The following is a 22,415-nucleotide window of genomic DNA, read 5'->3' on the forward strand; positions in this document are numbered from 1 at the left end:
TAAAAAGAAATCCACACAGTGATGTAGAACGCCTCTCTTTCAGCATCTGCCACTGGAGTTGGCTAATTATATCTGTGACGCTTCCGTGCTTATTAAATGAACTTATATAGAAATGAGCTGCTCTTCGTAGGATCTTCTCTGTTTCCTGTCAGTCCGGTACGGATCCCGTACTGACGAGCAGTATTCATGCGTCAGTCGAAAGAGTGTTTTGTAAGTAACTTCCTTTGTTGATGGGTTACATTTTCTGCGGATTATTCTAATGAATCTCAGTCGGACATCTGGATTACTAGCGATTAATTTTATGCGGTCGTTCCATTTCAGATCGCTCCGTTAGCATACTCCGAGATATCTTACGGAGTAATACTCCTAGATATTTCATGGAAGTAACTGCGTCCAGTGATTGTTCTGCAATTGTGTAATCAAACAATAAAGAGTATTTCTGTTTGTCTATTCGCAAAACGTTACATTTGTTTACGATGAGTGTTAACAGCCGCTCCCTGTACCAGGCACTACTGAACATATCTAACTGATCGACACGAAGTTATCGTTTCTCGCTAGTTTCCACCCTTCCTCTGAAACTTCCGGTTCGAATTCTGGTCCGGCACTCTGTCTGAATTTGTCATAAACGAGAGTACAGCGTGTACCTCTTTAGTCCAAAACAGCTTAGAGACTGGATCAATAAAAAAATAGAGAAAAGTGAACAATGTAGTTTCAATGCTTCATGTGTGCTACCCCCACTTGAGTGTCGTCGAGCGAAATTATCAGAAAAGTTTTTCTTTGGGATTTTTTTTTTCAGTACATCGATTGTGGATGAGTAAATGCGACTGATTTAAATTGGCAATTTATCTGGTAATAAATATGCAACCGGTAACTTTTTTACGACTTATTCAACCATGAACATCTTTTCGAGTCACCGCAGGTTCATCATCAGATGGAGGTGTTATAAGAACATTATGTTGTGGACCTGGTGTAGCTAGATGCAGTGCTGGTGCTACTGGCGGAAATGAGGGAAATTTAGTAATCGGTGACGAAACGTGATCGAACCCGAAAGTTTTTTGTGTTTTAGGTACTTACAGTCCACTATATGTTCCTGTAATATATATTATTAAGCTATGTACACAAATACACACAGCATTTAGCTGCACTTGGTTTTACACTGATTAACAGAAAGTAAAGGCATCCAGTGTTTACTTTCTGTGAATCATTTCTAAGTAACAGACAGGAGGATAACTGTGTTAGATAAAAAGGTTAAATATGTTTCGCGGACCTTTGTATATTCTCATTCAGCTTCTAGACAGTTCACCACTTCCAGGGGAATCTACCAAGACGTGATCACATCCAAGTCATCGAAATAAGGTAACGCCCAAAAGGCTTGCAAATACATGGTAAGATAAAAACTGCATTACCTGTATGTTACCGGTAATGCATTTTTTACCTTAACTGACAAAAGCTACTAGGAAAACTACAGTAGGCTAAGCTTACTTGCGATAGTCAGTGGTAGTTAACGGTAGTTTTACAACTCCACTCGAGCGTCATCATTACATACGTTAATTTAGCATGAAAGAGAAATTAGTCCAGCAGAGTAGACTGCAGTAGTTCTACAACTCTACTTAAGCGTCGAAAGTTAAACATCAAGTAGTCCCATAGCGTTGTTCGTTGTCACTTATCAGCAGCTTTTAAGTTACCATCACCAGTGCTAGATGACTGTTTCATGCGTAACTTTCGGACAAGAAATTGTCTCTAATGATGACTCATGAGCGTCGAAATCGGTAAACTAAATTAAGTCCACCAAATCCGATCAAGACAGTTATAATTGAGTATTTTTCGCGACAGATAGCATGCTCTAATCTGACAATTTGAAATTACACCGAATGAATAGGAACGCCGCAACACCACAATAGACAGTCAACGCAAAAAAAAAAAAAAAAATGGTTCAAATGGCTCTGAGCACTATGGGACTTAACATCTGAGGTCATCAGTCCCCTAGAACTTAGAACTACTTAAACCTAGCTAACCTAAGGACATCACACACATCCATGCCCGAGGGAGGATTCGAACCTGCGACAGTAGCAGTCGCGCGGTTCCAGACTGAAGCGCCTAGAACCACGCGGCGACCACGGCCGGCCAGTCAACGCAGAAAAGAGTTGTTACCAGTGGGGGGTAAGAGACTTGCTCAAAGCTCTGTTTAATTTTTTTATTTCATTTTTTTTTCTTTTTCGCCGTGGCGTGCCCATACAGCCATCTCAACAGTGTAAAGTCAGTTATGACGATACGAGCGGAAGGACGACACAACTCACAGGCCCCGATCGGAGAAAATCTCCGACTCGACTGGGAATCGAGCCCAGGCCCCTTTTGTTAGCAATCCGCCAGCTGACCGCGCAGCTACCGATGCGCACCTGCTCGAAATTAGAAGCGCTATGGCTCGCGCGCTCCTGATATGCCCGGCGTGGCTTCCTGTTTTCGTGGAAGTCAGACGCCGCGGTCGGCCCGCGCACAATTTATGCCTCAGACACGAGGCTTTATCGATTTGGCTACTCTGTGGTTAGAGGCACCAGGAGGCCGCGAGGCGGAAACCGAGTCGTGAGCCGGAGTGCGGCCTGCAGGGCGGGGTAGGAGCGCCGAGCAGCGTGCGTTATTTACACTTGGCGCGGAGCGGGCGGCCGCGATGGAGCGGTCACTGTGCGCCGAGATGCGCGCCCGATACCCGGCGCTAACGTACGACCCGCGCCTGACCCCAGATCGCGACCCGCCGCTCTGAACCCTGCGCGGGCCGGCCGACTCACGCCCACGTCGGGTCGTAAACATGGGCAGATCTGCGGGCTTTACGGAGTAGGGGGCCGCCTTCGCTGAACTGCTGGGTAGCTGTTCTACTCTCCCGTACATGCGTCAGTACTACCAACGTTGTTTAATTTTTAATGTTTCGTGATAACCAAAGCACCACATTGATCGACTCACTCACTCTGAAACACAATGAATCTTCTTCTCAGATATTCTTTCATTCCTAAGTGAGTTACGAGTGGTTTGATAAATTTGGTAGAAAAATACAAAAAAAATTGTTCGTAAACAAACCTTACTTCCACACATCATCTCCTTTGAGGGAAATACTCTGAGGTGAAAAACAGCATAGGACGGCGAACAGACATACAGGGCTATTACAAATGACTGAAGCGATTTCATAAATTCACTGTAGCTCCATTCATTGACATATGGTCACGACACACTACAGATACGTAGAAAAACTCATAAAGTTTTGTTCGGCTGAAGCCGCACTTCAGGTTTCTGCCGTCAGAGCGCTCGAGAGCGCAGTGAGACAAAATGGCGACAGGAGCCGAGAAAGCGTATGTCGTGCTTGAAATGCACTCACATCAGTCAGTCATAACAGTGCAACGACACTTCAGGACGAAGTTCAACAAAGATCCACCAACTGCTAACTCCATTCTGCGATGGTATGCGCAGTTTAAAGCTTCTGGATGCCTCTGTAAGGGGAAATCAACGGGTCGGCCTGCAGTGAGCGAAGAAACGGTTGAACGCGTGCGTACAAGTTTCACGCGTAGCCCGCGGAAAATTTGCTCATACCACAACTGGAGACCGACAGCGCCGACTTCATCTTTCAACAGGATGGTGCTCCACCGCACTTCCATCATGATGTTCGGCATTTCTTAAACAGGAGATTGGAAAACCGATGGATCGGTCGTGGTGGAGATCATGATCAGCGATTCATGTCATGGCCTCCACGCTCCCCCGACTTAACCCCATGCGATTTCTTTCTGTGGGGTTACGTGAAAGATTCAGTGTTTAAACCTCCTCTACCAAGAAACGTGCCAGAACTGCGAGCTCGCATCAACGATGCTTTCGAACTCATTGACGGGGACATGCTGCGCCGAGTGTGGGAGGAACTTGATTATCGGCTTGATGTCTGCCGAATCACGAAAGGGGCACATATCGAACATTTGTGAATGCCTAAAAAAACTTTTTGAGTTTTTGTATGTGTGTGCAAAGCATTTTGAAAATACCTCAAATAATAAAGTTATTGTAGAGCTGTGAAATCGCTTCAATCATTTGTAATAACCCTGTACACTACGTGATCAAAAGTATTCAGACAGCCCCCCCCCCCCCCCCCCAAAACATACGCTTTTCATTTTCATTGTGCTGCCAACTACTGCCAGGTACTCCATATCGGCGCCCTCAGTAGTCATTATACATCGTGAGAGAGCAGAATGGGGCGCTCCGAGGGACTCACAGACTTCGAACGTGGTCAGGTGATTGGGTTTCACATATATCATACGTCAGTACGCGAGATCTCCACATTCCTAAACATCCCTAGGTCCACTGTTTCCGGTGTGAAATGGAAACGTGAAAGGACACGTACAGAACAGAAGCGTACAGGCCGACCTCATATGTTGACTGACAGAGACCGCTCACAGTTGAAGAGGGCAGATATCTATCCAGACCATCACTCAGGAATTCCAAACTGCATCAGGATCCTCTGCAAGTACTATGACAGTTAGGCGGGAGGTGAGAAAACTTGCATTTCATGGTCGAGCTACTGGCTGCTCATAAGCCGCACATCACGCCGATTAAATGCAAAACGACGCCTCGCTTGGTTAAAGAAGCGTAAACGTTGGACGATTGAACAGTGGAAAAACATTGTGTGGAGTGACGAATCACGCACGGTACACAATATGGCGATCCGACTGTAGGGTGTGGGTATGCCGAATGCCCGGTGAACATTATCTGCCAGCGTGTGTAGTGCCAACAGTAAAATTCGAAGGCGGTGGTGCTATGGTGTGGTCGTGTTTTTCATGGAGGGGGCTTGCACCCCTTGTTGTTTTGCATGGCACTGTCACAGCAAAGGTCTACATTAATGTTTTAAGCACCTTCTTGCTTCCCTCTGTAGAACAGCAATTCGGGGATGGATATTGCGTCTTACAACACGATCGAGCACCTGTCCATAATGCAGGGCCTGTGGCGGGGTGGTTACACGACAATAACATCCCTGTAATGGACTGGCCTGCACAGAATCCTGACCTGAGTCCTATAGAACACCTTTGGGATGTTTTGGAACGCCGACTTCGTGCCAGGCCTCACCGACCGACATCGATACCTCTCCTCAGTGCAGCGCTCCGTGAAGAATGGGCTGTCATTCCCCAAGAAACCTTCCAGTACCTGATTGAACATATGACTGCGAGAGTCCAAGCTGTCATCAAGGCTAAGGGTGGGCCAACATCACACTGAATTCCAGCATTACCGATGGAGGACGGCACGAACCTGTAAGTCATTTTCAGCCAGGTGTCCGGATACTTTTGGTAACATAGTGTAGTATCGCGTACACGAGCCAAAAAAGGGCAGTGCATCGGCGGAGCTGTCATTTGTACTCAGGTGATTCAACTGAAAAGGTTTCCAACACGATTATGGCCGCACGACGGGAATAACAGATTTTGAACGCGGAATGGTAGTTGCAGCTAGACGAATGGGAGATCCCATTTCGGAAATCGTTAGCGGTTCAATATTCTGAGATCTACAGTGCCAAGAGTGTACCGAGAATACCACATTTCAGGCATTACCTGTCACCACGGACAACACAGTGGCCGACGGACTTCACTTAACGACCGAGAACAGTGACATTTGGGTAGAGTTGTCATCGTGTGATGTTCGACGAACGTATCCATTCAGCTAAATTTGTTGTTAAATGCTATGGCAGCAGACAAGTGACCTGAGTGCCTTTCGTAACATCACGACATCGTCTGCAGCGTAGACTACTGGAAACCGTTGCCTGGTCAGATGAATCCCGACTATAATTGGTAAGAGGTGATGGATAACACGTTTCGGGTGTCAGGTAGACCCCACGAAGCCATGGACTCAAGTTGTTATCAAGGCACTGTGCAAACTGGTACTGGCTCCATAATGTTGTTGACCGTATTTACGTGAAATGGACTGGGTCCTCTGGTCCAGCTGAACCGATCACTGACTGGAAATGTATGTGTTCAGCTACTCAGACCATTTACAGTCATTCATGGACTTCATGTTCCCAACAAACGACGGAATTTTTATGGATGTCAATCCGCCATGTTACCGGGCCGCAATAGTTCGCGATTAGTTTGAAGAGCATTCTGGATAGTTCGAGCGATTTGGCCACCTAGATCGCCTGACATGAGTCCCATCGACCATTTATGGGACATAATGGAGAGGTTAATCCATGCGGAAAATCCCGCATCGGTAACACTTTCGTCTTTACAGACGGCTATAGTGGGAGCATGGTGCACTTCTGCAAGGGACTTCCAACAGCTTATTGAGTACAAGCAGCGTCGAGTTACTACACTACACTTGGCAAAGGGAGGTCCGACACGATATTAGGAGGTATCACATTACTTTTGTCACCTCATTGTACACTTAGTCCAGCGAACCTCAAGCTTCTTCGTCCCATCTGAATAACAGGTTCTGCCAAACTTGGCAAAATACTCGTTGACTACAACTGTCACCCCCTTGTTTGACGAAACTTTCTTCTCAGCAAGCCAAAGTTTCAATTTAGGGAAAAGGAAGAAGTTACTTGGGGATTAAGTCTGGTGATTAGAGTGGACAGGAACCAATTGAAAGGCCATTTCGTTTCTTTTTTTTTTTTTTTTTTTTTTTTACTAGCCCAACCGTGGTCTTTTTTCAGCCAACGCATGTTTCAAACCACCCAACAATGGAGCGTAATAGTGTCCAGTTATGGTTCTGCGTTTTCTCATGTAATCCATGGTCATGGAAATCACAAGAAAACAGTGGCCTTCACCTTACTAGTCGAAAAAATGGTCTTTGTTTTTTGCGCTGCACTTTCACGAGCTGTTTTCCTTTGTTTTGACTGCCGTTTCGACTCTGGTGATTAATGATGGATCCAGTTTCCATCATCAGTCACAAATCGGTGCAGACAGTCTTTCGGATTGTGTTTAGACACAGCCAGACATGGTGCTGGAATGTAGCGCCAGATTCGCTTTTGGTCGACTGTGAGCAGTCGTGATACCTCTCTCGCACATAGTTTCTTTATAGCCAACGATCTGTGCAGGATATTACGCACTCGCTCAGTTGAGATGCCTACAGTGTTAGCAGTTTCTAGAATTTTTATTCGGCGGTCTTACTTTAGAATCTTATGGGTTTTGTCAATGGTTTTCTTTGTGGAGACCTCAATTGGACGGCTGGAACGCGCTTCACCTCCTTGCTTTCCCGACAACGATATCTGACCACGATTAAATTCATTAATCCAAAAGTAAATGGTCCTCAGTGATGGTGCAGAGTCCGTATGAACTTCATCCAGTTCGGTTTTGATTTGTACAGCTGTGCATCTCTTCAATTGAAAACTTTTAATAATAGAAGGAATCTCGGTTTTCTCCATTTTTAATCGCAGTCGACTCACTGACCAATTCAGACGGCAGTCAGCACTGAACTGTACGCCACACATTGTTGATATTCTTTATACGATTCTTGGAATAATCAAGCTTAGCAGCGATGAAAGCGCAACAAAAATATTCCATTCTTTCATGGAAATTTACCAGTCTTATCAAACCACCTTCATTCCTGTATTCCTGTCTTTCCCTGAACGTTTTTGTACTTCCTCCTTTTGTCGACTGTTTGAAGTATTTCTTCCTTCTGATGCTACCCAAGGTTACATGGGAGTTAAAACGAAATACCAGGATGAAACAGACAAACGCACACACAAATACACACACACACACACACATATGTTCGCGGTCACGCGCGTGACACGCGATACATTCCCTGACAGTTACAATTTACATCCAACTTTAAAACAAATTCCACTGGTAATTTATGTCCAATTTCTTCGTAAACAAGAGGATTAGTACACGCGAAGGGAGTGCCTGATGCATGCGGATCAACTCCGTAATCAACCTGTCGGATTCCCTTCTTCTTCGTGGGCAGTCGGAAAAGATGTGATTAATATCCTGGAGTTGCCCACAGTCCTAATATGGCGATGCTACCAGGCTGAGTCTATAAAGTTGTTGTCACTGAGATTTTCAACTTGGCAATGATCTTCACAAACTGTTTCTCTTTACTGAAATCTAGGTCCGGCCAACAGCACGACACTGTCTGGTAGTTTGGTAACTGTGTTTGCACAGCTGCGAAGTGAAACATGCATTCTGCAAAAAACTATTTAGTCTGCAAATAGGTTATTGCTTCAGAGGTGGTAATTCAGTACACTTGAGCTCCTGTGGAGTTCGGAAAGTGAGCTTGAGGGGGATTATTTTATCTTCGCTTGCGTCAATAGTATTGCAATATTTTACTGATGGAAAAATTCTCTGTCTGTGCTATTATTAAGTACATTTCTTCACTTTTTTGCTGCTGCTGTGTATTTTATTTCTTTCAGACGCGTTTCGCCTTTTACTTTAAGACATCTTCAATGGAATCTAGAATGACAGTTTTATTTTCATATGCGATATTTGCAGGTTTTAAAACAGTTCACGTTTTGTTTTGTAGGTACATAAGTGATTACTTACAGTTATTCGAGTCTTTAGCTCGAATCTGAGTTTCCTTTCATCTGGTCACATACTGGAGGTCGCCCTACAACTTCACTTACGAAACATATGCACATTTCGACATTACGATCTGTTTTCTTCACAATTAGCGCAAGGAACATGCAAACTGTAAAGAAAAAAGCTCGTAATCTGAAAATGTGCTTATGCTTCGTAAGTGAAGTTATAGTGCTGCCTGCAGTATGCGACCGGATGGAAGGAAACCCAGATGCCACCCAAAAACTCGAATAAATGTAAGTAACACGTGAACTGTTCTATATTCTACAAATATCATTCTAGGTTCCACTCAAGGTGCCTTAAAGTAAAAGGTGAAACGCAACTGCGAGAAGTAAAATACATTGCAGCAAGAAAAAGGCGGCTTTTATTTACAAAAAGAACAATTCTGTGCTTGGTGGACTGATGGCCACGCAAACAGACTTCTTATGTTTCTTCACGACCTCTGTTTCGGCGTATTACGCTGCTCAAAACCGGAGGTGGTGATCTACTATGTAGAATACCGGATTCTTCCCGGGGAGTTTCCGGGCTCAACCTCGTGTAGAAAGAGTGACTTTTCTTCGTTCCATTCTCTCCAGGTCGGCCCTAGGTATACCCAACGTGCTATCAATGGAGTACTGGAGATCTTTCCGAAGAATAGAAGAGAGTTGGGGAGATTCGCTTGTCACTCTTCCCCTCCCAATGTCACGGGCTCCAAAGGTTACAGTCAGGCCTGTTAACGGGTTGAGCGTCCACAGACTTTAGTTTATACACTGTTCACAAGTGACAGCTCAGTATGGACTGCGAAAGGCATAATTGTTCCTTTTAATTGGACACTGTTCTCCTACCATCCACGATAACATAATCCGTATGCACAGTAAGACAGGAGTCTTCGTTATTCGTATTAAAGAACGTAACACTTCACTTAACGATTATTATCGAATTCATGTCATCTACACAGTTAATTTTCACTCTGCGTCCACCAGGTGTCACAGGTAGTAGACGCACAATCTGTGAGCAACGTAAAAAGCAGTGCACACCACGCTGCAGAGAGAAATTTTCATTCTGGTATCAATGTTCTAGATTTATTTTTTCCCTGGACTACAGTGAAGAGCCAAAGAAACTGGTACACCTTCCCAGTATCGTGTAGCACCTCTGCAAGTATGCTGAAGTGCCGCAGCACGACGTAGTATGGACTCGACAAATGTCTGAAGTAATGCTGGAGGGAACTGAGACCATGAATCCTGCAGGGCTGTCCATAAATCCGTAAGAGTACGAGGGGGTGGAGATCTCTGAATAGCACACTGCAAGGCATCCCAGGTATGTTCAATAATGTTCATGTCTCAAAAAATGCCTCAAATGGCTCTAAACACCATGGGACTTAAGATCTGAGGTCATCAGTGCCCTATACTTAGAACTACTTAAACCTAACTAACGTAAGGACATCACACACACCCACGCCCGAGGCAGGATTCGAACCTGCGACCGTAGCAGCTGAGCGATACCCGGACTGAAGCGCGTAGAACCGCTCGACCACAGCGGCCGGCAGCGTTCATGTCTGGGGAGTTTGGTGGCCAGCGGAAATGTTTAAATTCAGAAGAGTATTCCTGGAGCAACTTCGTAGTCATTCTGGAGGTATGGATGGTCGCATTGTCCTGCTGGAATTTCCCAAGTCCGTCACACTGCACAATGGACATGAATGGATGCAAATGATCAGAAAGGATGCTTACGTACGTGTCACCGGACAGAGTCGTATCTAGACATATCAGGGGTCCCACATCACTGCAACTGCACACGCCACACGTCACTAAAGAGCCCCCAGGAGCTTCAACAGTGCCCTGCTGACAAGCAGGGTCCACGGATTCATGAGGCTGTCTCCATACCCGTACACGTCTTTCCGCTCGACACAATTTGAAACGAGACTCGTCTGACCATGCAACATGTTCCCAGTCATCAAGAGTGCAATTTCGGTGTTGACGGGCCCATGCGAGGCATAAAGATTTGTGTCGTGCAGTCATCAAGGGTATACGAGAGGGCCTTCGGCTCCGATAGTCCATATCAATGGTGTTTCGTTGAATGGTTCGCACGCTGACACTTGTTGATGGCCCAGCATTGAAATCTGCAGCAATTTGCGGAAGGGTTGCACTTCTGTCACGTTCAACGATTCTCTTCAGTCGTCGTAGGTCCCGTTCATGCAAGACCTTTCTCCGTCCGCAGCAGTGTCTGAGACTTGATGTTTTACCGGCTTCCTGATATTCACGGCACACTCGTGAAATGGCCGTATGGGAAAATTCCCACTTGATCGCTACGTAGGAGGTGCTATGTTGCATCACTCGTGCGCTGACTACAATACCAAGTTCAAACTCACTTAAATCTTGATTATTTGAAATTGTAGCAGCGGTAACTGATCTAACAACGGCTTCAGACACTTGTCGTCTTATATAGGCGTTGCCGACCACAGCGCCGTATTCTGCCTATTACATAGCTCTGTATTTGAATACGCATGCCTATACCAGTTTCTCTGGCGCTTCAGTGTATAATTCTCTTTCCAGATGTGTCATTAGTTCGCTTTAGAGGATGCTCAGTGTACAGACTGAATAACACAGGAAGCAGCGTGTCACTCTCCCTTCTGTTAAGCCGACCTTAATGCGCGAGGCGGCGCCGACGTTTCCGCGACGTCGGAGGTGATCCGGAATGAGGCCGCCCCCGTTTCCGAGCAACAGCTCGCCGCGCCGGTAGCCACAAGTCTCGTCTCCCACACGCAGCTCTCCCTGCTCTGTGGTCCCACGCGCAGCCGGACGGCCTGGGCCCATACGGCACGCTAGGGGGCTTAGGGCGCAGAGCGCAGGGTGTGCCACCTGCTCGCCTCGACTCGCCGGCCTTCATGCCTCGGTAGCTGCCATCGGCCGGCCGAAGCCCCGGTGCCCGAGGACTGGTGCGCACAACAACGTAAGGGCCGCGTGCACACGTGACAGCACAGCTCGATGTATACTACAGTGCTACCGTTTGAACATTCATTTTGTGCTTACCTCGGAGCTGCTGGTTTCCGTGGCGTAACACGCGACAACACAGTCTCATCCGCGGCCCGAAACCATGCGATACGCTGGACAAATTACGCGACATACTTCTCCACGGATTTAAAAGGATAACGTTTACTGGTGAACCCGGATGGAATCAGTCTAAACGAAGGTCGCCAGCCTCGCGTTGACCTGCGAGATAGGGTTAAACTTCTCACTACTCCAACGTGAATAATCAAAGCACTGTAGCAGTCCAACTACTTTCAGAAAGATTCGAAGATCCGAATAGTTTGATGAACTACCGTATATACACCGCTTATAGTTCCTACCCGCCTCCTCCTGCCTCCTAACAACTTCCGCCACTAACATCAAGTGAAAAAACAAAAAGACACTTCAACGCGAATATTCCGCTTTCTTCTTATTGATTTTCATCTCTCTGTCATCCAATGCTTCTCTCCATCTTCTCAATCTCATTTCCAGCTCATCCTTGTTAGTGCTACACAGCACAGCATATCATCTGCTAATATTGTACACCGACGAGCTGCCTTCTAACACATTTTGGTAATACTTCGATGACTATATTGAAAATAGACTGTAAGATAAGAAAAAATAGACAGAAGCACCATGAAGAAGTTATGCAAATTAGTCAACAAGTGATATTCATACAGTTATCGGCGGAAAACGTAAAATTATAGGCTTTGGCAGCCGGTGGATGAATGTGTGACGCTCCAGTGCAGTTTCACTACGCAGCTGTTAAGGATACTAACATTGTAAATGTCGATACCAGGACATGAAGTCATTGCGAATTTCATTCCTTGTACTCAGATGGACTGTAACTATGCATCACAGGCAGGCGCGTGAAAAACACACACATACCCCAACAGTTCAAAAATGGTTCAAATGGCTCTGAGCACGATGGGACTTAACATCTATGGTCATCAGTCCCCTAGAACTTAGAACTACTTAAACCTAACTAACCTAAGGACAACACACAACATCCAGTCATCACGAGGCAGAGAAAATCCCTGACCCCGCCGGGAATCGAACCCGGGATATCCCAACAGTTGAGAGAGGACTTGTGGCTGGGCCCAAAGAAGTCGTTCGGAGGAATCGGCGAATCGCTCTAAATTTGAATACGGGCGATGCAACTATCTGGCGATGTTGACAGGGATGGGTGAATCGTGGCCAAACTCAGTGTCAAGAAGGAATTAATCGAGCTAGAGAGACGACAGAAAGGCACTCAGACCCCTGGATTCATCATTATCGTCGATCGGACGTCCTACTGATGCTTCGATAACCACGCGGACCACTAGTACCCGGCTCACAGGAATGAGGAAGAGCTCAAGGAGGGTTTAGCCACCTACCATTGACTTCTGTTCACCAACAAGACCATTTGTGGAGGTGTCGGGAACATTCGGCCTGGAATCTGCGCCTCGATGACCAGGGAAGACATGTCTGGAGACGCCTCAAACAGCGGTCAGATACCAACCAGACTGTCGCCTTCCATTGCAGCAGTTGAAGCCATAGTGAAGGAAAACCGCCGAGTGACACTGAATGACATTGCAGCATGTTTACAGATTAGTCATGGGTCAGCACACCACATTGTGCTTGATGTGTTCCAGTTTCACAAAGTGCACGAATCGTTACTGGGGACGAAATTACTGGGGACGAAACCTGGGTTCACTTCCACCAACAGTTGCAACAATCACGGACCTGGATTTTGAGTGTCTTCCTCATCCAACATACTCACCTGACCTTGCCCCAAATGATTTCCATATGTTTGGAGCACTCAAAGACGCAATGGGAGGAAAGAAGTTCCGTTCTGATGAAGAGGTACGCCATGCGGTGCATGAGTGGTTGCGCGGAGTACCAAAAGAATTTTTTCTAAAGGAATTTACGCACTTTGTAAACGCTGGAGGACTTGCATTGAGCGTGGGGGAGATTATGTTGAAAAATGATACAGCTTTCTACCACTTCTGCACAATAAATAATATTTTAAAAAATATTTAAGGCTTTCATTTGACTCACCCTCGTAATAATGCACTTAAATTTTGAATCATGCTTTTTATGCGGTTTTTGGCCTCAGGACAATTAAAAATCGGTTTTTCCCATCCGATATGATATGACCTTGCTGTGGTGGATGGGCTTGCGAAACTAACAGTATCATACCTGTGCACCAATGCAAACTGACTGGTACAGTTTAACGTCAGACTTTCACCTTAGGCTTTGTTGTATGATTCATTTGTCATTTGTAGTCAGCCACTATTAAATTATGATGCTTACAGCGCGACCTATTGCTACATTTTGTAACTATTTATTATTCTTCTGACATGCAGTTTCCTCCATCTCTGATAATATTCCGTTGCAATCTGACGTCATTCTGACCAATGGTGTTATTTCTACAGTGGTTTGAAAGTATAACTTCATTATAATCACCCTGTATTTGTTTACTCATATCTCAATCCAGTTCCGCCAGTCCCACTACAACTACTACATCGTGTGCCTTGAATCATGCATCCCTTCTACATCATGTACCTTCAGATGTGGTAGAAGAAATATGATGCTTGTGTCATTCCCTTCGGAGGTTCGAGTCCTCCCTCGGGCATGGGTGTGTGTGTTGTCTGTAGCGTAAGTTAGTCTAAGTTAGATTAAGTAGTGTGCAAGCCTAGGGACCGATGACCTCAGCAGTTTGATCCCATAGGAATTCACACACATCTGAACATTTTGCTTGTGTCAACAAGACAGGATATGCTGAGTAAAGCTGCAAGGCGTCTCCATTCGTGACAATAAATGACAGTAGTGATAGTTACACCCCGGAGAAGCAATTAGTAGTACACCACACCTCGCTGTTCCACCAGAAGTGTAACATTATATTTCGTGGATGCACGCAGGTCTTTGTACGGTTAGCTGCTGCTTTGTTCGGGCTCAACCATTCCTTCCTTTTCCACATACTGGAATAGAAACACCATTTTTCGTCACCAGCAAGCATACAAGGTAGGAATGGTCGGTGTTGTTTACGAGCTGATTGACGATGAGCAAGCAGAAATGCATATATTATCACCCGCTGATATTTGTGATTTTGGCGTAGAGCATACGGCACCATTACATCCGACTTTTGAAGCTTCTTCAATGCGTGCAAATGTCGCACGATTCGGGAATTACCAAAGTTCATCACATTTGCCAGTTTTCGAGAACGCTGACATGCATCATTGTGGATTAATGCGGTGTAAACGATCTCCATCAAATCCCCGAAGGTCTTCCTGAACGTGGAGAGTCATTAATGACAAAACTATGCTCATTAGAATGCGAAAATCATTTTCTTGCCGTGCTCTGTCCAGTGGCATTATCCTCATACACGTCGCAAATGTTTTTGGTTGCCTCAGCTGTTGTCACCCCTCTAACGAACTCAAACAGAAGAGTTCGTAGGAGCCGGCCGCGGTGGTCTAGCGGTTCTGGCGCTGCAGTCTGGAACCGCGGGACTGCTACGGTCGCAGGTTCGAATCCTGCCTCGGGCATGGGTGTGTGTGATGTACTTAGGTTAGTTAGGTTTAAGTAGTTCTAAGTTCTAGGGGACTTATGACCTAAGATGTTGAGTCCCATAGTGCTCAGAGCCATTTGAACCATTTGAAGTACGTAGGAAATGTTCTGTTTTCTCCACCCGGCTCTCCATTTTCTAGTATCCACAGTGCCACTCACTACCTCCAGATGACAAAATGACGATATGAAAACTCAAATAGCAACATTAAACTATAAATAAAACATGACAATCGAAAAATAAACTTGCAACACAAATACCAATTTGCAAAACAAAAATGCTGCGAACTTACGCACCAACCTAATACTGCGATGCTTCTGTGAAAAGGGACGATGTTACCGAATTCCGAGGGGTCAACGAAAGCCGAGAGCGCACACGTCACGACGTAATCCCGGATTCCACGCTCGCCGTGTTGCGCCCTTTCCCCGCGAAAAAAAAGGAAAAGCGTTTGGCACGACCGCGGCCGCGACTGGGGTAGACTGATATATAGTGTGGCGGGTACGACACGGCGGCCACGGCTGTTGTTATGAGGTGCGCGGATTAAAAGCGCAGCGAGGAATAAATTGCACGTGCCTCGAGCCGCGCAGCAGCCGCCGTGATCTTCCCTTTATAAATAATCGCCGCTGTCAGCTCCGGAAATTTCGGAGATACGTTCTCGGTAAAGAGCGTAGCGGTATGTGAAGCACATTAATAACAAGGACGGTGCGGGGGAGGGCAGGCGTAGAGACGCAGAGGGAGGAGAGGAACTGAGGAAGTTACGGAGGAGGAGCAGAAGTAGCAGTAGGAAGCTACACTATGGCAAGCAGTTACTAGTCGCTGTGCTCGGAGGATTTACACAGCGCGGTAAAGAACTCTAAAACATGAAGCTGCAGTCGCCACCTCCACTCCTAAACACGTCCTCGTAAACAAAGCCCCGTCAGCGGAGATGTCTGTTTTCAAGTGTCCTCTCCAGAATGACCAGGAAAAAAACGCGCATACATAGTCACACGTAAATGATGACTAACTGAAACCCTCAGCTGCCGACAGGTGTTGTTGATATACCTCGATTGTGGACAGTTGGGAATGTGAGTCTCACGGGAAGCGTGCAAGGGATAAGTCCCTGCAGTCGCGCTATTCATCTGTGTCATCGGTGGCTCAGATGGACAGAGCGTCTGCCATGTAAGCAGGAGATCCCGGGTTCGAGTCCCGGTCAGGGCACACGTTTTCAGCTGTCCACATCGAGGTATATCAACAACACCTGTCGGCAGCTGAGGGTTTCAGTTAGTCATCATTTATTTCAGGGAAAAGCTGCACGGTCATCAACAGTATTCTGTTCTTTCGAGAACAGTTACTGTCTTCATATATACAGTCACACGTGATGCCATCATAGTCGCAGCTATCCCACTCTATTACTCGACAAAGCAAACCGTAGGCCTGGCCGGGACTAACTGCTGCCGGCCAGTGTGGCCGAGCGGTTCTAGGCGCTTCAGTCTGGAACCGCACAACCGCTACGGTCGCAGGTTCGAATCCTGCTTCGGGCATGGATGTGTGTGATGTCCTTAGGTTAGTTAGGTTTAAGTTGTTCTAAGTTCTAGGGGACTGATGACCTCAGATGTTAAGTCCCATAGTGCTCAGAGCCATTTGAACCATTTGACTAACTGCGTCACGTAAATACACTCCTGGAAATTGAAATAAGAACACCGTGAATTCATTGTCCCAGGAAGGGGAAACTTTATTGACACATTCCTGGGGTCAGATACATCACATGATCACACTGACAGAACCACAGGCACATAGACACAGGCAACAGAGCATGCACAATGTCGGCACTAGTACAGTGTATATCCACCTTTAGCAGCAATGCAGGCTGCTATTCTCCCATGGAGACGATCGTAGAGATGCTGGATGTAGTCCTGTGGAACGGCTTGCCATGCGATTTGCACCTGGCGCCTCAGTTGGACCAGCGTTCGTGCTGGACGTGCAGACCGCGTGAGACGACGCTTCATCCAGTCCCAAACATGCTCAATGGGGGACAGATCCGGAGATCTTGCTGGCCAGGGTAGTTGACTTACACCTTCTAGAGCACGTTGGGTGGCACGGGATACATGCGGACCTGTTGGAACAGCAAGTTCCCTTGCCGGTCTAGGAATGGTAGAACGATGGGTTCCATGACGATTTGGATGTACCGTGCACTATTCAGTGTCCCCTCGACGATCACCAGTGGTGTACGGCCAGTGTAGGAGATCGCTCCCCACACCATGATGCCGGGTGTTGGCCCTGTGTGCCTCGGTCGTATGCAGTCCTGATTGTGGCGCTCACCTGCACGGCGCCAAACACGCATACGACCATCATTGGCACCAAGGCAGAAGCGACTCTCATCGCTGAAGACGACACGTCTCCATTCGTCCCTCCATTCACGCCTGTCGCGACACCACTGGAGGCGGGCTGCACGATGTTGGGGCGTGAGCGGAAGACGGCCTAACGGTGTGCGGGACCGTAGCCCAGCTTCATGGAGACGGTTGAGAATGGTCCTCGCCGATACCCCAGGAGCAACAGTGTCCCTAATTTGCTGGGAAGTGGCGGTGCGGTCCCCTACGGCACTGCGTAGGATCCTACGGTCTTGGCGTGCATCCGTGCGTCGCTGCGGTCCGGTCCCAGGTCGACGGGCACGTGCACCTTCCGCCGACCACTGGCGACAACATCGATGTACTGTGGAGACCTCACGCCCCACGTGTTGAGCATTTCGGCGGTACGTCCACCCGGCCTCCCGCATGCCCACTATACGCCCTCGCTCAAAGTCCGTCAACTGCACATACGGTTCACGTCCACGCTGTCGCGGCATGCTACCAGTGTTAAAGACTGCGATGGAGCTCCGTATGCCACGGCAAACTGGCTGACACTGACGGCGGCGGTGCACAAATGCTGCGCAGCTAGCGCCATTCGACGGCCAACACCGCGGTTCCTGGTGTGTCCGCTGTGCCGTGCGTGTGATCATTGCTTGTACAGCCCTCTCGCAGTGTCCGGAGCAAGTATGATGGGTCTGACACACCGGTGTCAATGTGTTCTTTTTTCTATTTCCAGGAGTGTATAGTTCAGTCGCTGTTAAGTTGACCCCTGACAGCTGCGGTGGGCTGGGCGCAGCAGCTTCGGGGGCCTGCGTCTACCAATAGAGTAACGCGATTCTGTGAACGTTTCTATGGCAACGCCTCAGTTTTGTCACAGCTCTGTAGACGGCAACTGTTTTAGCCTGCAGCCGTCAGCACTCCGCAGTTGAAAGCGGGCAACAGCGCTGCGAGCTGTCAGGAATCTTCTTACACCGCTTCGACTGTAGTTACATTTTCTCCTCGGTTCAAATTTGTGAGCATTGTTAATACGCAAGCGGAAAAAGCGGACCATGGGAAATGATATAAGGAAATGACTTTTATTGAAGATGAGAAGCAAAAAGTAGTTCAAATGCAAACAGAAACGTGCAAGTCGAGTAAAACGATAGCCTGAGAATTAATTGAGTGCCAGTGACACGATGCTGCGACTGGAGCTGAAGCGTCTACCCAAACGAAGAAGAGGTGAAAGCAGACACATTATCCTGTTGACGATATGGACATTTTTTTTATTAGGAAGCAATTTTCATCTACTTCTACATCTACATCAACATCTACATCATACTCCGCAAGCCACCTAATGGTGTGTGGCGTAGGGTACTTTCGGTGCCAGTATATGATCCCACAAACCCTGTTCCACTCGCAAATAGTGCGTGGGAAGAATGATTGTCGGTAAGCCTCTGTATTGGCTCTAATTTCTCGAATTTTCTCCTCGTGGTCAATACGCGAGATGTAAGTGGGGAGAAATAGTAATATGTTGTCTGACTCCTCCTGAAAAGTGCTGTCCCGAAATTTCAATAGTAAATCTCTCCGTGATGCACAACGCATCTCTTGTAACGACTGCCAGCGGAGTTTGTTTAGCATCTCCATAACGCTCTCTCACCAGCTACACGATCCCGTGACTAAACGCGCCGCTATTCGTTGGATCTTCCTACCTGACAGGGATCCCAGATAGATGAACAATACTCAAGAATCGGGCTAACAAGGGTCTTATAAGCCACTTCTTTCTTGGATGAGTGACATGTCCTTAAGATTCTTCCGATGAGTTTGAGTCTGGTGTCTGCTTTTCCCACTATCTGTTTTATGTGGCCATTCCACTTAAGGTCGCTCTGGATATTTACGCCTAGATATTTTACGGCAGACGCTGTTTTCTGCTGTTTGTCATCAATAGTGTAGCTGTACAGTAGTGGATTTCTTTTCCTATGTATGCAAAATAAGTTACATGTATTTACGTTCAAGGTCAACTGCCAGAGTCTTCACAATTAATCAGTTCTCTGCAGGTCATTCTGCAAATTCTTACTATCTCTTTTTCCTAGTATATTTTTAGTAGTATCATGAAAAGATCAAGGAAATAACAGCGTTCAGAAAACTTCACAGCTCTTGTCGTTTATCAATGGGCCTCAAGGTCAGCAAAGAAGGGTTGACTGTGGTGCTCCAAACAGACGCGTGGCACTCTTGAGATTGAAGAGGACGTCCTTCGTCACGTAGCAGAAAACCAAGGACAAGTACTCGAAACACTTCCCTCGCCATGGGCTCAGAAAACCAAGGACAAGTACTCGAAACATTTCCTTCGCCATGGGCTCAGAAAACCAAGGACAAGTACTCGAAATCCTTCCCTCGCCATGGGCTCAGAAAACCAAGGACAAGTACTCGAAACATTTCCCTCCCCATGGCCTCCTAAGATACACAGATCAGATGTCCACTGAGTGTGTGCCGTGAAAGGTACATTTCCGGACACGGGCTCCATACCAAAACTTTATCTATGAAGTCTCACCTCTACAAGATTGTAATACAATGAAACATTCTGTAAAAGTAAAACTAAATTCCGTCCGAACAGGCTTTGGAAGACCCAATAGTACCGAGCGGCCGCCGTGTTATCCTCAGCCCTCAGTCGTCACTAGATGCGGATATGGAGGGACATGTGGTCAGCACACTCCTCTCCGGGCCGTGTGGAAGTTTACGAGACCGGAGCCGCTACTTCTCAATCAAGTAGCTCCTCAGTTTGCTCACAAGGGCCGGCCGCGGTGGCCGAGCGGTTCTAGGCGCTTCAGTCCGGAACCTCACTGCTGGTACGGTCACAGGTTCGAATCTTGCCTCGGACATGGATGCGTGTGATGTCCTTAGGTTAGTTAGGTTTACGTAGTTCTAAGTCTAGGCGACTGATGACCTCAGATGTTAAGTCCCATAGTGCTTAGAACCATCTGAACCATTTTTTTGCACGCATGGGCTGAGTGCTCTCCGCTTGCCAACAGCGCTCGGCAGACCGGATGGTCACCCATCCAAGTGCTAGCCCAGCCCGACAATGCTTAACTTGGGTAATCTGACGAGAACCGGTGTTACCACTGCGGCAAGGCCGTTGGCCAACATTCTGTACAGCGTTTAAGGAAGACAACAGTCTGCAGTTGTATGCGTGTTCTGTTTATTACGGCCGGTGTGTCTTTGACCATTAATTCCTGATGCTCAATTTAAACCGTGATGATGGTCAATGAGTGAACCGGCCGTAATAAACGTTATGGTCTTACAGATGCGCAGCAGAAATTCTTTGAATATTTAATAGTATAAAAGCTTTCGTAGTGTTATTTTGCAGTCTCTACTCCTCATAGATTTCACAAAAGTGATGACAGATCGTGTCTTCTTCCCCCCTACTGGCTACGATAACAGAATGCTGTCCGAGTTTAAATTCTTAGTTCACTAGGCCTCGCATCTGGATGCTGTGTCACATCGTTAGGTGTGCGACGAGAGCGGCACAACCCACGACCGGCCTGTACTGTATACGATGAGCGCGGTCGGCCATTCTCACCTGCTGGTGGCTCCACCGCAGGACGGGCAACGGCGCTTCCTGTCTGCCTGCCTCTTCAGGAAGCAATTTATTTCTCTGACGCGGCTGGCGGCGTCGCAGACAGGAAATGAGCGCCGTCCGCGATTTGTGACCACTGCTCCGCAGGAAGGGAGTGGCAGCCACTCGACGCTCACCTCGGATAAAAGGTGCCGTCTAGCGTAGCGTCTCCGTCGGCGCACTGCAGTTAGCTTTTCTTGTGGTTCAGTAGGCGTGAAGTAACGGTGCATCAAGCGACGGACTAGAACCACTGTCTTTTCCTTTTTTATTTCTTTAGATTCATTAGACTGTCGAGAGCTCTAAAGGTTTTAAGCGCTTCTAGCGAATCTCTTGGGATAGTTACTGTGGTGTCGCCGCCAGACACCGCACTTGCTAGGTGGTAGCCTTTAAATCGGCCGCGGTCCGTTAGTATACGTCGGACCCGCATGTCGCCACTATCAGTGATTGCAGACCGAGCGCCGCCACACGGCAGGTCTAGTCTGGAGAGATTCCCCCTAGCACTCGCCCCAGTGGTACAGCCGACTTTGCTAGCGTTGGTTCACTCACTACATACGCTCTGCTACGACCTAGCAAGGCGCCATATTCAGTTTCTACAATCTGAAGAGATAATATTGTGAATCATGTACCGTCAAGAGCGACGTTCATCATAAATGGATTAAAGTTAAGTGTCAACTAGCTACGTCCGCTTTCTGAATTCTAATTCCTTGTCATATTCCAGACCTCACGTCAGTATAGTCAGTCTTTCCCTCCTCACGCCAGCCTGCGTTAGCTAAACTCGTGCATTTCAGCCTCCAATAGTAACAGGGTGTTGGCTCCTCAGCCAACCCAACAGTCACAACGTGAACCAGCTCTTAAAATTGCATGTATGTTTCTGCTTTTTAGAATGACCCTGATCACAGCTTGGAAGACAGTGGAAATGAAAAAAAAAAATCAAATGGCCTGATACGCGTCGTTGTTGTGGTTCTCAGTACGAAGTCTAGTTTCACACAAATCTGCACACCAGTCTATCCTATGCGGACCTCTTCACCTGTCTTAAGACTTAGTTTTCCTTTAAAATTTTTACCATCCATAAGTCCTCCAAACCCCTCCTCTGCCATTTACAAAATAGCAGTCGACGATTCCTTGATGTCTAGTGCGGTTCTAGGCGCTTCAGTTTCAAACCGCACTGCTGCTGCAATCGCAAGTTCGAATCCTGCCTCGGCCATATATGTGTGTGATGTCCTTAGGTTAGTTAGGTTTAAGTAGTTCTAAGTCTAGGGGATTGATGACCACAGATGTTAAGTTCCATAGTTCTCAGAGCCATTTGAACCAACCTAGATGTCTGTCAAACGATTTTTTCCTTTCGACAAATTCTGTCACAAATGTTTTTCCATTTAAGTTTCATTCAGTACCAATTTGTTAGTCATACTACATACCTGTCTCACCTTCTGCATTATTATGTAACCCCACATT

The 22,415-nt window shown here is 47.0% G+C and overlaps 1 protein-coding gene and 1 pseudogene across 1 annotated transcript in view; one reads left to right on the plus strand and one right to left on the minus strand.

The window, feature by feature from the left end:
• LOC126092092 (zinc finger and SCAN domain-containing protein 22-like) overlaps window positions 1–22,415 on the plus strand; it is a 759,840-nt gene that overhangs the window by 116,748 nt on the left and 620,677 nt on the right. The gene's annotated exons all lie outside the window — the stretch shown is intronic.
• On the minus strand, window positions 20,371–20,488 carry LOC126093750 (5S ribosomal RNA; annotated as a pseudogene).

Source organism: Schistocerca cancellata, chromosome 7 (assembly GCF_023864275.1).
Source record: "Schistocerca cancellata isolate TAMUIC-IGC-003103 chromosome 7, iqSchCanc2.1, whole genome shotgun sequence".
Classification (NCBI taxonomy): domain Eukaryota; kingdom Metazoa; phylum Arthropoda; class Insecta; order Orthoptera; family Acrididae; genus Schistocerca; species Schistocerca cancellata.